Genomic DNA, 16,012 nt, shown 5'->3' on the forward strand with positions numbered 1-16,012 from the left:
TGACTCCATACCATGCGCTGTATCCACTGCACCACATAGCAATATCAACTTACATCCCTGGTACCTAACACAGTGCCTGGCACTTAGTAGGTGCTTAATAGATACTTGTTTGTTGATTAAACCTCTAGTTGGTAGAAGCTGGTGTTAAGAGTATTTTAGGCACATAGGAAAGTGAGATTGGAAAAAGGCTGGAAAATCTGTTTACACCTTATGCCTGAACATAAACACTTATGTACATGTCTATGTATACCTTATACGTATAAAAGAATGGAGAAGACGCGTCTAACTTCTCCCTTACCTCCTTAATTAGAATTCTTGAATTTCCCTGGTAGAAATGGTGACAGAACATAGATCTGATTTCTCTCTCTCCTTGTCCCCCATTTGCTATCTGGGGTGTTGTTTAATGTGTAACATTCTGGAGGAAGTTCCACACTTGGGCTTGCGAGGAGGACTGGGATTTTGGGTTTGGTTTGGTTTTGTTTTGTTTCATTTAATTATCCACTGTCTGCTGTGTAATGATCAATGTGTAGCTAATTGGAAGCAAGAGAGAACAAAATGGATATTATTTTAGATAGCGTTTTTAATTAAAAGAATATATACAATCCTATGGGGAAGTTTAATAAATAGCAAGAGAGTTTATCTTCATTTTTTGTGTTTACAAAAGGATTTGTTTAAACGGACTTATAAACTAAAATACAGGTATGTGAATTCTTTCATTTTTAGATACTTCCCTAAGGGCCATGAGCTGGCAGACACCAGCTAAAGGAAGGAGCTAATGCCACAGCAGCATGGCTTGGAAACCCAACCCACCAGAAATGGAGCTGAAAGGTCTATAAATTCCCAGGGAGTGAGGAAATGGTAAGCAAATGGCAGGCAGTTGCCTAGAGAATTAGGAAATGAATAACAATGCTTTCTGGTAAATTAACCGCGTTACATTCAGCTCAGGAAAGTAATGGGAAAATTCTGCTAAAATTGAATAGTGATTGGCTGAGATCATTTAGGTAAAATGCATAATTTTCTTCCTCCAGTGGACTTTAGCCGGATTTAAAATATGAATAGTTTCTATGCTAGTCACTGAAGTGTGTTTCTAGAGACAGTGAGGGAAGGAAAGAGAAAACACTCTGCTTACCTGAATCCTATACAAGACACAGCCCCTCAACTCCTTCACCTGTAAATGACATAGAATGTTTATTTGCAAAGTCCTGGGTATTTTAAAAATGGAAACGTGTGGAGCATTAATCATTGCTATTGCTGTTGGTAAACCATGATCTTACTATGTTCGAGGGAAAAAAAAATCTTTCTATCTAGTGTATTTCTGTCTTAATTCAAATGAATCCTAGCTTCTGGATGCTTTAAGAGAAAAAAAAATTGGAAGCGTAACAAAGCTAGGCTTGCAACAGCTGAGAACAAAAACACGCATGCCGTCAAATTGGGTCTTGGAAGGAATACAGATAATGTTTAAAAAAGAAAGAAAGAAAAGGAAAAGAAAAAGGCTATGGGCACAGGGGTTCTTCTCCCTAATCAAATGCAGGATGAGGAAGATTATTCCAGTTGTAAAGGTGCTACTGCCTACAATCTCCCTGAAATATAAAAGCATCACATTATCTCCCCTGACAGTCAGGAGCCAGACATGTTTCATTCTTATACAGTGAATAATATGTATCCACTCATACCTAATTACATTTTTGTCAACCCTTAAATTTCAAAGGTTGAAGGGAATTTCTTAGACACCACTATTTCAATACCCAAGATAACTAGACATTTTTCGGCTTTCTGTTCCCAAAAAATGTTCTTTGTGGATATGTGGTCCCTTTTCTTCTCTTCCTTCATGCCTCTCTATCCTGCTCCTCTTTTATCTCCTGTCTCACCCTGTTTCTTCTCCATCTTGATGGTTCCTCTCCTTCCTCCCCTCTTTTCTCCTCTCTTCAATCTTTGTACAAAAATGTCAGAGCCTGAGATCATCTAGCCCATCCCCCTCATTTTCCTTCCCTTTTCACTCCACCTGATTTATATTAACTTACTACAACCCTCCAAATATTTCCACTTTCCAGCAAAAATTTGTGGCTTTCCTTGTCTGCTTCTTTTGCCTGGCCCTGCCTGCTCTGACCACACCTATCCCTTCATTGGCTCTAGTGACCTAGGCCAAGCTGACAAATTCTTATACTCCTTTTTTTTTTTTTGGAGGGGGGAAAGGCAGGGCAATTGGGGTTAAGTGACTCGCCCAAGGTCATGCAGCTAGTAAGTGTGTCAAGTGTCTAAGGCAGCATTTGAACTCGGGTCCTCCTGACTCAAGGGCCAGTGCTCTATTCACTGTGCCACCTAGCTGCCCCTGAAATTCTTATACTCCTAATCTGAACAGTGGGACTTCTCACCTCGATTCCATCACTCCTCTCTGCCCTACAGGCTCACACATATGAATTGCCCAAGTTTGCTCTTCATTAAAGTATCTGCAACTCTAGTCTCCTTCAAAGTATCTTAGCTCCCTAAAATGACAGGTGAAAATCACAGGCACACTAATCCAAGCAACCCAATCCAATGAGTATTTGTTAACCACCCTCTATGTGCATAGGATTGTGCATGACCCTTACACCGTAACACAAACACAAAACAGTCCCTGCCTTCGAGGAGTTTATATTCTATCTACACTAGATCATGCTATGTTACTGACACTGATGCATAGGTTCAAAAGACAAACCTTTTGAGAGACTTTGAGAACAGGAAAGGGTGGGGGTAGTCACAGAATCATAGAATTAGAGCTGGAAGAGACCTCACTATATCTGACTTGCCCCCAAACAGCCCTGTTCTCCATCCCCAGTGTTAGAGATCCTGATGAGGTACCTTCCATTCTGTGATAATTCTAATGTAAAGAGCGTGAAGGTTTTCCTTTCATTAGGCCTAAATCTGGCTCTCAGCTACTCCCAGCTCCTAGTTTTGCCCCTTGGGGCCAACCAGAACAAATCTAATTCCTCAGTACTTGAACAGAGATATAATATCATGTGTTCCTCAAGTCTTATCTTCTCCAATTTCAATGTCCCCAGTTCCTTCAATAGATCAACTTACTGTATAGACTCAAGGCCTCTATCCTACTCGCCTTCCTTGGATAACTCCTCAACTGTCTTTATAAAATTAGGTAAACTAAACTGAACAGACTATTCCAGATATGAACAGAGCAGGAGCCATTCTTATAAGACTAATGTATTGCTCTGATTTCGGACCCAAGTTTTGATTGACTGAATTGGAAAACTGGAAGCCCAGTTTGTCCTAACAGGGTTTATAGAGCAATCGCTACTTCAGAGAAGCAGCATGGAAAGACAGCAGGAATGTCAGGACACCAAATGCTGGATTTGGGTCTATCCACCATAAAGTCCTCCATGACCTTAGGTCAGCAACTTCCTCTCTCCAGTTTCCACTGTTTGCTTTTCTCAAAGAAGGATCACCCCATCTGTTCCCTTACATCCGGTCATAGAGAGATGCAGAACTGTCTGGTGGTTGGACTCACAGACTGGACAGAGCTACTCTGACCCAGAATTCCGTGTAACTATAAATGCAAGGCCTCATTAATTAAAAGTTAAAAGCATTTTAGAGCATGCTTCAAATTAGTGGGCCGAAGATCAAAGCACACATTTTTGGCCAGGAGTTCAGAATCTAAGAGGCACAAACAAATTGAAGACTTTTGATTTCCTGAGTCCACTGCAACCATGACACTGGATTTCATGCTATAACAGAAAAGTTCCTGAAAACTTCTTATCTCAGCTGAGTCAAAAGGTTTGTTCTTTTCTCTTAGTGTATTATTTCAGACTCGAGTGATAAAATTAAAGGGCCAAACATCTTTGTGGAACTTAAGAATATAAATTCAGAAAACCTGGTTCAGAGGACTTCCACGGCTGCCTATGGAGTTTACTGAGCCCTGACCTTGGTCAGTAAAACAGACAGCACTTGATTTTAACTTGGTAGGGAGTGGAGAGTTTCTGTAGTACATGTGTATAAATGCCTATTCAGAGGTTAAAGATCTGTCGTGACCCACATCAGTAACAGAAAGCTGCTGCTCATGCAGAACGTGCTTGGAACGTTAATTGCATTTTTCAAAAATGTGAGTAATGCCTGCAAATGTGTGCCTGTCAGCTCCTCCCTGACCCACAGCCTGGGGAAGCTTCTCTGGGGGAAGGCATTCTCCACATGTTCTCTGCTTGGCCAGCATTCAGGAGATAATTCTGCACAGGTTTCACCTGGGAAGAGGAAGGTTGCCTTTTCTGTTTGTTTTGAAGTCCAGAGGCCCCTGAAAATCAGATGAGGAGCCATGACTGGGAGGGATCGAACAGAACCTAGCCCCTCATCCTCACCTTTGACCTAGCCTGCATTTTCTGGCCATGCCCCAGGAGGCCTGAAGTTGTGCAAAAAGGAGATCATCATCCCAACAGTCATGTTCCATCCTCTGGCACATCACTCCTGTTAGTGGCATTGACACTTTAGTCAAAAAGTCTATAACGGAGGTGGTTCTATGCCAACCTGAGGATGCCTGGGGCTCTGCCATCCTAGGGCAGGCCCAGAAGCTCAAAGTTGGGTATATTTATTAACTCTAAAAGGGGAGAAAACCATTGCTTCATTTTGCCTCACTTCATCGTTTGACAATCCTCCTGGAGTAACTCTGAAACACCTCTGTAACATTTACTACCTGCCTCTCAGGTCCAGCAAAGTGCTTTATCAGCCTGAAAGCCCTGTGTAAATGTTAGCTACAACAATAAGAATCATTCTCTCATCTGAACCACCCATTGTGGCGTTCCCTGGCCAGCACCCTGCCACACGCACTCCCCAAAACAGGATTGCACTGTCCTTGGTTCCTATGAGAGACCCTGGCTTGGAATAAAATCTGGATAACCTCTGGGGGGAAGCCCTCCATCAGCTGCCTGCTCCCACAGCTAGGGGATACGCTTTTTTGTGGTCTGGTCGAAGGCAGCTTTTCTGAGGAGGCCCAGAGGGAAGAAGGGAGAGGAGGAAGAGGGGAGTTCCTTGCAGTAGGTTCAAACTGTGGGGGGACAGGCTGCACTTGGATCCACCAGCTGCTGTTGGCTGAGCCTACTAGGCTGAGCGCCAGCAGCAATATGACCAGGAACCAGCCAGCCTGAGGAAGAAGCAATAATCTGGTTAACCTCGGCCAGCTCAGACAAAAGCTGGAGGCTATTCCCTTGGAATGACGTGAGGGGGATGGGGGCACCAGGACTGGAGACGGAGGATTGTCTGGGCCCTGGGCTCATTCGAGTGAAGTTCTCCAATTCAAGTATAATTTTGCCCCTAGGGAGGTCCTCGAGTAAACCAGGGAGTTCTTACCTTCTGAATTCTAACTAGTCTCCTGTGAGCCGCTATGAAATATGATCTCAGAAACTGTGGCCTGGGGTTAAATCTCCTTTTTCTTTTCGTTCTTGAAATACAGTAGAAACCCATGGGAATCAAAGCCCCTGGTATACCACAGGATATGTTCTGTAGTGGGGGGGGGGGGGGTTAGGGGGTGAAGCACTGGTTTTGGAATCCTAAGACCTGGATGTGAGTCTTGGCTCTGCCATTTATTAGCTGTGTGACCTTAAGCAAGTCATGTCAGTTTGAGGCTCCATTCTTTATCCGCAAAGTGAGGGTGCTGGATTAGATGACCTCCTAAAACCACTTCCAGCTCTCAGTCAGTCACATCTCTAGAAACAAAACAGCAGCATACAGAAAGTATCTGCTAAAATCATATAATTTTTTGAGCTGGAAGGGACCTTAGAGATTCTCTAGTTCTGGGGTTCTTAGCTGAAGGTCTGTGAACTTGTTTTAAAAAATATTTTGATTATTATATGCTGATATAATGGGTTTGCTTTGTAATGTTATGTGTTTTATTTTATACATTTAAAAATACTATTCTGAGAAGGGTTCATCATAGGCTTCACACTACCAAAGTCTTTTGATTTAAGATTTGGCACAAAAAAGATTAAGGACCTCTAGTAGTCCAACCACCTCATTTTACATATCAGGAAACTGAGACCCCAGAGGTCAAGGGACCCACCCAAGGTCCCACAAGTAGCAACAGCAGAGCCAGGATTCAAACTCTGGTCATGGACTCATAGGAACCAGGGCTAGAAAGGGCCTTAGAAATTATCTAATCTCTTTTGTTATCCAAGGAGGGAAACTGGTGCCCAAAGAGGTTAAATGACTTATGGAAGGTCACACAGAGAGTAAAATTAGCAGAGCCAGGATTAAAAACCATACCCTCTGACACAATCCAATGATTTTCAACTCCCCATGCTGCCTACCTGATGGTGACCAAAGGGGAGCCCTGGAAATTTAGATTTTGCACTAGGCTTTCTCCCCATACCCTCACCCCCAGAATTTCTGTGTTCAGAAAGAGATCTTAAACAGTTGGGGACTTAGAAGAAGCTCTCACCCCACAAGAGTTAACTCAGGCTAATTTGGCAGATCAAGTCTCTTTAACCTTTCTTAGTCATAAATCATTCCCTTCTATTCCCCTAAACACTTTGCTAACTTCATTCTTTGTTTTGTCTCTTTCGGGGTGAAGATACCCAGTGCACATGACAGTATTCTAGGTGTCTTCACTAGGGTTCTGCCCAGTGTCTGTGAGGCAAGTTACCCCCCAAAGTACTTAGCATTATTTTGCCTTTCCGCCTGATCATGTTTCAAATCTGTCTTTAATTTGCCGGTCCTTGGGTTTCTCCAGCTTGCATTGATTCTCAGTATGTTTCTACCAGGTTTCAGGTCAGTCTAAGCCAGATGAGCCAATTTACATTTTTCTAAGATGGACTCCTTCCCTTTATCCTCCTCACTCCCCTCCTACATGTACAATTTTTTTTAAAGAGTTCATATAATACCTCAAGATCTAGAAAAGTATTCACGTCATGACCTTCTGGGGTTTGAAGGATCTTACTCCATGAGATACTAATCGAACAAATACATTTTGCCAGCTCAGATTCAAATGTGCGGGTGTGTTCAGGGAAACTAGTAGCATAGCCTTTATTTCCTACAGGCTCCAAAATCCTTGTTTTCCCAAATGTCAAAACTGTATGACTATAGCTAACAAAAGAGGAAACCAAAAATTTGAAAGCCATAACTGATCTAGAAGTTAAGCATCATATTTGGAACTAGGACATATTTGCACTTGCACGCATGAATTGTATCCTCAGTTGAAGGGGCTAAGACTGAACTTAGCCCAAGGCTGGTATAAGGGAGGGCTGGTAGGAAGAAGGGGGGAAGGGGAATTTCCCCCTAGCCTATCTGGAAGCTTCCTATTTAACTAATTATTTTTGCTAATTAAGTGCTAAGCTCTGTTGTTCTAAGACTGTGTCCCATCTACACCCTATAATTTAGCACCTTGGGGCAAAATGCCGGTTGTCCTGCCCTAGTAAAACTTGCTAATACTAGACTGCAGAGTTGTAAAGGTATCTCAGAGATCATCTACTTCAGGCCCCTAATTTTACAAATAGACCCTAATAAATAAAGTGATTGCCCAAGGTCATACAATTTGTCAAAAACAGACCTGCTAGACAGCATAATGGATAGGGCACTAGGCTTGGAATCGGGAAGACTCATCTTCATGAGTTTAAATGGGCCTCAGACACTAGCTGTGTGACCCTGGGCAACTCACTTAACCCTGTTTGCCTCAGTTTCCTTACCTGTAAAATGAGCTGGAGTAGGAAATGGCAAACCCCTCCAGTATTTTTGCCAAGAAAACCCCAAAATGGGGTCGTGAAGTGTGGGACATGACTTAAGAACAACAACAATTTCAAACCCAGGTCCTTTGACTGGGAATCTAGTACTCCTACTACTATAACACACACACACACATACACACACACACACACACACACAGAGCATTGTACTAGGAACAGCATTACATTTGGAATCAAAGGTCTTGAATTCAAATCTAGACTCTGCTATTCATCATCTCATAGGGTCATGTGAAGCTCAAATGAAATAATGTATATAATGTGTTATGTAAACCTTAAACTGATATTTAAATATCATCGATTCACTGCTAGGTGTGTGGCATTGGACTTATCACCCAATCTCTCCCTATTTCAGTTCTTCACTTAAAACATGAGAGACTTGAACAGGAATCTCTCAGAGGTCCCTCACGGCTCTAAATCCTATGAGCTCTTGGATTTAAGCTCTTCCAAAGATTTCTTATTTGAGATCAGAATTTTGAACTTGACCTATGAGTCAGGAAACAGAAGTAGAAAAGAAAACGTTCCACTTTTTTTTTTTAATCTTCATAAATGCCTATCACGAGTTTCTCTGGGAACCAGCTTAGGCTCTGGAAAGCTCTCTGGGTTTGGGGAGTGCTGGCTTCAGCAGAACAGAGCTCTTCTAATGAGCAGGCCTGGTTGTTTTAAGCCACTGCCACACTGGAGTCTGAATTCTGACACTGGACAAGAATGGGAGCAGCCCATCTGGCAGGGATGCTCTGTTGGGCAGCTACAGCCCAGACAGACATCATTTTTAATCCAATAAAAGCGAAATATTGTTTTAAAAAAAGCCTGCTCCCCACCTATCCTTAATGGGAACATTGCTTGAGCTCAAGATCATCATGCTGCTACTAAAAGCAACTTAATCAACAGGTGTGGAACTGTGAACCCAGGGCTACAGGAGATTTTTGCATTAAACTCTCATAAAGCACCTACTCAAGGTCAAAAGAAATTCACCAGGATATCTGAGAGGCCAGTGGGATGGCCAAGATCATTTGTTGCCTGGTTGGATGGAAAGCCAGACCTCCTATGAGGAAACAACCCTCCTCTTACCGTTGGTGGGGATTGTTTTTATGACCAGACTTGTCAAGTGTTTTGTTTTTCTATTATAAACCTGTAGTGTCAGGGTCCTGTACAGTCACTCCCATGGGGTAAAGGGCAGCTGAGTGAATCATCAAAGAGAATCTAGGTAAGGAGGTAGAGCCAGGAACCTCAGCTGGGTTCAGGGTGTGTCAGTCACTTCAGATCTGTAACTGGGCGAAGAAGCAGGTTTCAAACAAGAAACAGGAATTTAGAGGCAAACACTGGCTTTGGAGTCGGTGGGCCACCTCGGACACTACCTATGTGACTCAAGGTGAGTTATTTAACCTCTCTGGGCCTCCGTTTCCTCATCTGAAAAATGAGAGAGTTAAACTAGATGTGGTCAAAATCTGTGATGCTATGAAGTACAATGAGGGCATGGGGCTTTAAAGGGAAAAAGATACAGGTCTGGCCCAGGTGGTTGGAGGGAGATAACAAATGCAGACAGGCTCCAGGAATTAGACTTCCTGACATTGAGGTCACATAGCCAGCCTTGGGACTACCCTCAAATACTAGCTTAAAAACAATAGGGAAAGAAACCAAACTTTCCCTATAGATAAAACCAGTACTAGCAGTGGGGCTAGAGAATCCACTTCAGGCAAATCAGATAGGACAAAGATCAAAGGAGAGGCCATGGGAAAGACCCAGGCCTGGAATTTAGGCCTCGCTATTAGCTGTGTGACCCTGGGCAAGTCCACTTAACTGTTTCCCTCCGTTTCCTCATCTGTAAAATGAACTAGAAAAGGAAAATGGCAGACCACTCCAGTATCTTTGCCAAGAAAACCCCAAATGGGGTCAAAAAGAGTCAGACATGACTGAAAAAATGACTGAGCATGACACCCAAGTAAGTTCTTCCTTTGATATCAGGACTTCCACCTTATACTATCTCTCTCTTTTCCAGAAGATTGCAACCTCAACCATCCCTTCTCTTTCTAATCTTCAACTTCTCCTGATCTACTGCTTCATTTCCTACTGCCTTGGAACATGCTCATCCTTCCGTACTTAAAAAAACTTTACTAGATCCTACCAGCTCTACAGGAAACCCTTCCTGACTGCCTTTAATTCTAGTTCCTGCCTTCTGTTGATAATTTCCTATTTATCCTGTGTGTAGTTATCCTTTACATATCACGATTTTCTCCATCGCGGTTTCGATATGTTGTCAGTCAGCATGAGAAATTTAAAGGGAATCTTGGGGGAGTGTTGTGGAAGATGTAGACAGTACGTGAAGGTCAGCAGATGACACAGAGCCTATAACCAAATACATAACCCAAATTTTATAGTGATGTACTTTAAACACTCCATAAAACAAAAAGAAAAAAATTTAGCCTTCTCCAGTATGAAGGGGGGGCCAAGATGTTTTATGTGGATTTTTCAGATTGTGGGGGGCATATGTCACTAATCCCAGAGATGTGGAAGGGATAACTCTAGTTTGTTTGCATGTTGCCCCACCCCCCCATTAGAATGTAAGTTCTCCGTTGCACATAGCACAGTGCCTAGGACATTGTAAGCATTTAATGTTTATTGACTGACCATCCTCCCCATACCTTCCTAAATCCCTTCCCTTTCTCAGCCAAACTCCTTGAAAAAGCTGCCTACATTTGATGGCACCACTCTCTCTCCTCTCACTCTTCATCCCTTTGCAATCTGGATTTCAACTGCATCATTCATTTAGATTGTCCTCTCCAATGTTACCCATGATCTCTTCATTACCAAAGCTGATGATTCTTTTTTTTTTCTCAGTTCTCATCCTCCACCTGTACCCCGCACTTGACACTCTCTCTTCCTGGATACACCATCCTCTCAGGGCTTTCATGATACCATTGTCTCTTGGTTTTCCTACCTGACTGCTCCTTTCCCATGACTGCTCCCGATGATATTTAAATATCAGTTTAAGGTTTACATAACACATTATATACATTATTTCATTTGAGCTTCACATGACCCTATGAGATGATGAATAGCAGAGTCTAGATTTGAATTCAAGACCTTTGATTCCAAATGTAATGCTGTTCCTAGTACAATGCTCTGTGTGTGTGTGTGTGTGTGTGTATGTGTGTGTGTGTGTGTTATAGTAGTAGGAGTACTAGATTCCCAGTCAAAGGACCTGGGTTTGAATCCTTTGATGATTCATCATTCATATCATCATTAAATATCAGTTTAAGGTTTACATAACACATTATATACATTATTTCATTTGAGCTTCACATGACCCTATGAGATGATGAATAGCAGAGTCTAGATTTGAATTCAAGACCTTTGATTCCAAATGTAATGCTGTTCCTAGTACAATGCTCTGTGTGTGTGTGTGTGTGTGTGTATGTGTGTGTGTGTGTGTTATAGTAGTAGGAGTACTAGATTCCCAGTCAAAGGACCTGGGTTTGAATCCTTTGATGATTCATCATTCATATCATTCCCCCTAATTGGGGTGTTGCTTGAGGCTCTGTCCTCGGCTCCCTAGTCTTCTATTGCTAGGCTCTCTCTTGGTGATCTCATCGGCTCTCGTGGGTTTAATTATTTTTATGCAGAGGATTTCCAGATCTGTATACCCAGCTCCTGCTTCTCCCCTGAGCTTCAATCCTGCAATCTCCAATGACTAGTGGACTTTTTGGATTGGGTATTCCAGAGACATCTGAAACTCAACATGTCAAAAAATGAACTCATTATCCTTCCCCCCCAAATTCACTCCTCTTTCAACTTTCCCACTTCTGTCTAAGACCTTACCATTTTTTCCGGTCTCCCTGGCTCATAATCTTTTCATTACTCTTCATTACTCACTCTCCCTCACCCTACATATCCAATCGGTAGCTATATCTCATTTGTACTTTCACAACATCTCCCACATCTGACCCTTTCTTTCCATTCACACAGCTACCACCTTAGTTCCTGGCCTCATCACCTCTCACCCAGGTTATTTCAACAGCCTTCTAATTGGATTCCCTGCTACAGTCCTGTCTATCCCCCACCCAGCTGCAAAATGATTTTCCTTTAAGTGCAGATCTGACCATGACACTATCCTGCTCAATAAACTCCAATGACTTCATAGTGCCCCTAGAACCACCCCACTCCAGTTGCCATCTGAAGCTCTGCTTGGTCTCAACTACGTGGAACAAAATATAACTCAGCCTTCCTTCCCCACCCTTTGCCGCTTCCTTTTGTGTATTATCTTCCCCTACGGGATTATAGGCCCCTTGAGGGCAAGGATTGTCTTTTTCTTATTTGTTTCCCCAGTACTTTGCACAGTGCTTGGCACTTAGTAGGCACTTAATAACTGTTTATTGAATTGAATTAAATAAAATCTTCTTAGTGCAGCTTTTAAAGCCCTTCACCACCTGGCCCCAATCTATCTTTCTAGCCTCACTGTATATTACAACTCCTTCTATATTCTGTGGTCCAGCCAAACCGTACTTCTCTCTGTTCCTGACACACAACACTTCATTTCCAATCTCTGTGCCTTTTCAATGGCCATCCCCCATGCCTGGAATGCATTCCCTCCTCACCTCCACCATTTACAATCCTTTTCCTTTAAAATGCAGCTAAAGTACCACCTCCTACATGAAGCCTTTCCTGATTGCCACAGCTGCTAGTGTCCTTCCTTCCTAAATACCATGTACTTATTATTAAGTTATTATTACTAATGACTTACTATTTATTTGTATTCATTCTCTTTACATTTATTTTGTATATACTTATATAATACTTGTCTCCCCCATTAGAGTGTAAGCTACTTATAAATAGGGAGTTTCATTTCCCTTGTGCCTAGAACAGTATTTGGCACTTCAGTGGACACTTAATAAATACATGTTGATCGTTTGATTTCCACACCTTTCTGCTCAGTGAACCCTAACTCGAGGCACTGAGCTACCCAAACTGAGTCTCTGAATGAATTTCACTCCTTGGGTCCAGACTTCCGCAGCCCTTGATCCAGGAGCATCTTTTATTTCTCCTTTTACTACTGCTGCTGTTTCTCAGTGCCTGGTTCCTTTTCCCCTCCATTCTAAGCCACTACATACCTCAGATTACAAGAGTGATTTTCTAAGATTTATTTAAATGGTAAAAGAAAATTCATAAATAATACACTAGGGTAAATTATGCATAAATGAAAGCATCTTCCAGATGCTCTTGTTTGCAGGTAAAATTGTGCTGGTTGCAGCAAACTCTGGAACATTGCAAAGTCTCGTAGATGAAGAGCAATAATCACCCAGACAAGTTTGGACTAATTATCCATACAGGAAAAAGTGAATGATGAATGTCTATTGTCCAGACTATGACATGTAAGTAGGTGGATAACCTCTCCAAACATACCCATTGGACATAAACCCCAAATATATGAGTTTATGTGTATGTATGTATCTTGGATAGACAGTGCAAATGAACAATGAGGTGGGTCCAAAATTAAATAGGAGGAAAGTAGGATGGATTGTCTTTGGGAAATTGCAAAGTCCCTTAAATGACTCCAAACTTCTCCCTGAAACAAAGGCCCATCCTCTTCAAGACCGATATTCCACCATACCAATGTTCTTGCATGGCCGCAGGTCACAGAACACTACAATCTCCAAGGCATTCCAAATGACTATCACTCAGAGGGCAAGGAAGAAGTAGGTGTGACCAGGGTGTAACAATGTAGTAAAGGATATCAAAGAAAATGTCAGAGTCTGCCTGGCCACATGGTCTGGTCTGGTCTGACTGGTCACATGCCGAGTATGTTCTACTGGTATCCTCATGATGTCAAGTGAAAGCAAGAAAGGTCTCCATCACATTGGGTGACCCTCCAGTGGTAAAATTATAAAAGAACATTGACAAGAGTTGCACAGGATGGGCAGGGATGGATGAGCTACTATCTGCACCACTGGAGGGAACATCTACACTGATCAGATCCCAGATCTGTTTGAGCACTTGGGTATAAAGGAAAACTACCTATTCACAAACCAAGTGGCACTTAAATGTCCTGAGTTATTCCATCTAACTGAAATTCTCCAGGCCTAGCTCGGCCCAACAGAAGACTGTCTTCCCATGGAGAGTCTTTTTCCCTGTGACCTTCAGACAGCAGTGGCATCTTCTGCCCAAGGACACCCTCAGCCCATTTGTCCTCCTATTCTTGTTAGATCAAGGTCATTCATCCATTCTACAATTCCCTGATCTCCTTCAGCCAATTAGAATGCTTATTGATTGAATGGTGGAATTTGAGTATTCTATTCATATTTCTATATAATTATTTAACCTATTCTATTTTACCCCACCCCCAGAATAAAGACATAGTTCCTATTGCCTCAAAACTTGAAAAAATTCAAACTGATCCCCATGGACTAAGAGCTAGAAAGGCCTCCAGGAGGAAGCGACTGTAAGTTCAGTTAAATATAATCTTTTAAGACCAAAAAGGAAATTATTTTTCTTATTCAAGGGGGCAGGGGTCCAGGGGTGCTATGTGAGCCAAGTGTTATGCAGCCAAGGGCCACAGGTCCACATCTAGAGACTAAAAGAGGAAGGTTTGGGGAAAAACTAAGAATCTTACCAGACCTAGCAGCATGCCAACCTGAATTCATCTAAGAATTCTGAAAGCTAAGTCTAGCATTCAACTGAGACAAGTCAGGAAAGTATTGAAACAAAAAGAAGAGGTCAAGCTGTAGGGGAATGGCTGTGGTTCCTAAGTGGACTGATAATGAATAAAAAAGCATTCATTAAATGCTTACTATGTGTCAAGTGCTGTGCCAAGTGTTAGGGATACAGATTTAGAAGCTAGGTAGTCCCTGTCCTCAAGATTAGTTCCTAATAGGGGGATACAACACATATAGGAAAATGTGGCTAATGTAAGGTACTTTGGCTTGGGAAGTCAGAAGGATGGTGAGTGAAAGCACACAGGAATTGATTGGCATGTCCCTTCCAGTAGCAATGAAAATACTGCTTATATTACAGTTCCAGAGCTGAAAATCTAAGGGGAGGAAAGGAGGGGAGTGGATGTGCATGGTTTCAGGGCCCAGTGGTTCAGAGAGAACACGAGCAGACAGGGTAGAGGGTAATAAAATAACCAGAGTAGAAGGGCTAGAGGAAGGCAAGGAAGAACTCAGGTGTGGGATGGAGTATCACATCCAAATCCTAGGCACGGGGCAAGAAGATGGGGACCCTGTTTACTGAGATCAGACTTAGGGGAAGAAGAATGGCAACAACTTGCTGCCAATGGATTCTTATCCAATTGCTAGAATCAGAGAACAGGGTCAGAACAAGCCCAGAATAAAAAAGGTGACTAAATAGATAGTGAGTCATAGATAGTGTCATAGGCCTAATCGGTCCATTTTCCCCCTAATGAATAGCTCATCCTCTGTGAACTGGTCACATCAACAAACTGTCCTGGTGCTATAACATTTGCTGAGTGGTTGTTGTTTCGAGGATCTCTCTTAACTCACTATTGTGTATGTGATTGTGTTCGAAGAGTGTGTGTGAAAGTGCATTAGGAATAAAATACAAACATCATTCCCATTTTGCTTTAAAAATGATACTTCCCATTGCATTATTTTTCACATTTATATAGAGACTATTCAGTAGCTATGACTAGAGCTATTCTTCTGTATAGGTAGGGAGGAAATAACTGACATGGTGTCATTTTATAAGACATGCTAAACCCCCTGCTCCAAAACATCTCTCCCAATAGCCTATGACAGCATGCTTGAGATTTCCCTATTAGAGAGTCATTTCATTAGGTCGAACATGGTCCGATTTCTTTCTTCTCTCTTTATTAGATTCTTTCCTGGCAGTATGTGGAAATTGTCCCAATCCTGACAATGGGTTCAGATCCTCATTCTGTCACCTGTGGGACACTGAATAGAATAACTTTACCCCCATGTCCTCAGTTTCCTCATTTGTAAAGTAAGGAAGTTGTACTGTACAACCTGACATCTCTTCCAGCTCTAAATCTACGACACTATGATCTTGATGGAGAGGGAGAAAAGATGCATTGAAAATGGGATAAAGGGCTCAGATATGCAAGATGGCAGGATGCTGATATGAAGCTGCTTGTGGAAAAAGTTGTGCCTACAGGTCACAGATTCTTAAAGAAACACCACTTGCCTAAAACTAAAGAAAAGAATTTGATTTGAAGAGGCAGCTATACTTCTTTCTTTTCAGGCTGCATTCAAAGGTGAAGGACTTGTTCACTCAGAGGTAACAACATGCAGTAATAGAGAAAGATCTAAGGGCACCCCCCCAAGCCATGT

General features: G+C 42.2%; 1 long non-coding RNA gene across 1 annotated transcript in view; it reads right to left on the bottom strand.

Annotated features, from left to right (window-relative positions):
* Positions 1 to 329: 329 nt before the first annotated feature.
* Positions 330 to 16,012, bottom strand: part of LOC118856313 — a 29,575-nt gene continuing 13,892 nt past the window's right edge. The window contains exons 2-3 of the long non-coding RNA XR_005010858.1: positions 1,130 to 1,168; positions 330 to 530 (exon numbers count right to left, since the gene is read on the bottom strand). This is a non-coding gene — a long non-coding RNA (uncharacterized LOC118856313). The remainder of the gene's footprint in view (positions 531 to 1,129; positions 1,169 to 16,012) is intronic.

The sequence above is a fragment of the Trichosurus vulpecula genome, chromosome 7 (genome assembly GCF_011100635.1).
Source record: "Trichosurus vulpecula isolate mTriVul1 chromosome 7, mTriVul1.pri, whole genome shotgun sequence".
NCBI classification, from domain to species: Eukaryota; Metazoa; Chordata; class Mammalia; order Diprotodontia; family Phalangeridae; genus Trichosurus; species Trichosurus vulpecula.